Below are 1613 nucleotides of genomic sequence, written 5' to 3' on the forward strand. Positions count from 1 at the left end.
TGATCAATGCATGCTTAACTACCAGGGAGAACATCACATCATCTTCTTTGCTCATGGATTGAGTTCATTTTGCACGTGGTTTTAACATGCATACCCACACACCATCATGTGCTCATAACCACTGGCAGGATGCTCTGAACACATCTCATTTTGGGTCTACTCCGCAATAGCTACAGAAGACAGATTGACAAACATGGTCTATGGCCTCAACCCAAATCTTTGGGAGATATTTGTTATCTGAAATCCTTCATAATTTTCTTGCAGAAGTCTACATCATCACCTAATATTTAATCTCCTGAGATAAACAATTTTGGATCAAGTCACAAGCAATATGGTTCATCTTCAACCAATCTAATTTTGACATCTATTCAGTACATTCGTCACCATAAGAAATTTCTTCCATATTCAAAGAGCACAATGCATCATCGCCTTGCATCTCCATATACCAAAGTTCCCTTTATTGTCAAATCTCGTCACATTGATCCCAACAAGATGCGTAACCAACTTATTAATCAATGTATTTTTCACTATCGTGATGTATATTGAAGTATCTGACAACATGATATTATTCATGGCCACGAGATCTTACAACCCAACTTGGGCGATGAGATCTTACAACCCAACTTGGGCCAATCTCTGTCTTTAAGTCTGCGACTTCACCAAAATTTGCACCCTCACATTGCCGAAATCACACTGATCCAACTCTGATAACAATTGTTATGCAAAATAATGTAGAAAATAAAATAACAAAACAAACAAATAATCAAATATGGTGTAATTTATGTGGCTTGGCACAAATCCACCTACATCTACGAAGAGGGGTTATTCCATTATAAATAAATGGGGAGAAAGAAAAGAAGGCTAAAATAAAATTACTCTACATACTAACATCAGCCCTAATCCCTCCTAAAAATCGGAGATTATTAGGGCACACTAATAAAAACAAAAAATGACTAATTTTCCCTCATACAAACAAAGACTCTAATATAACAAATATTTGGTTGCCGAGGATATCTCAACCAGGTGAGCTGAAAGAATAATTAGATAATAGTTTTTATAGGAAGACTTACAAACATACCACTCAATCCTTACATATTTTACATTTCTAACGCCAAAAACTTCAAATTTTACATATATATCACCTTTACTTACATATGAAAAAGTGTGTTTCACTTCTAAAAACTAAAATAGTGATAAGTTTTTGTGATATGAAAATTTTGGTTGGTACAAATATAAAAAGTAAAGTTTAGATGTTAGATGTGTAAAAACAAAAAAAATTGAGTGGTATATGTAAATGCCCATTTTTTATAATAGCTAATTCTTAACAAGTGGCAGAGCTTATGCACTATAATGCAGCGCCACATTTGCTTATTCATCTTTAGTGACTGATGAAATTTGACTTTTACAGTAGACGAGTGACTTAACTAAAAATTACCCCCAAGAGAGAGTGTAAAGCTATTCCAAACAAAATTCAATCAAAATAGGATATTAAAAGTTCAAATTTATGGTCAATCAAAGTTTAATTCTCATGTATTTACATATCTAACAAAAAAACCTTCGTATTTACATACAGAGCAGCTATATTTCCCCTAATTATTATGACAGCACAATCA

Source organism: Phalaenopsis equestris, unplaced genomic scaffold, assembly GCF_001263595.1.
Source record: "Phalaenopsis equestris unplaced genomic scaffold, ASM126359v1 Scaffold000174, whole genome shotgun sequence".
Taxonomy (NCBI): Eukaryota; Viridiplantae; Streptophyta; class Magnoliopsida; order Asparagales; family Orchidaceae; genus Phalaenopsis; species Phalaenopsis equestris.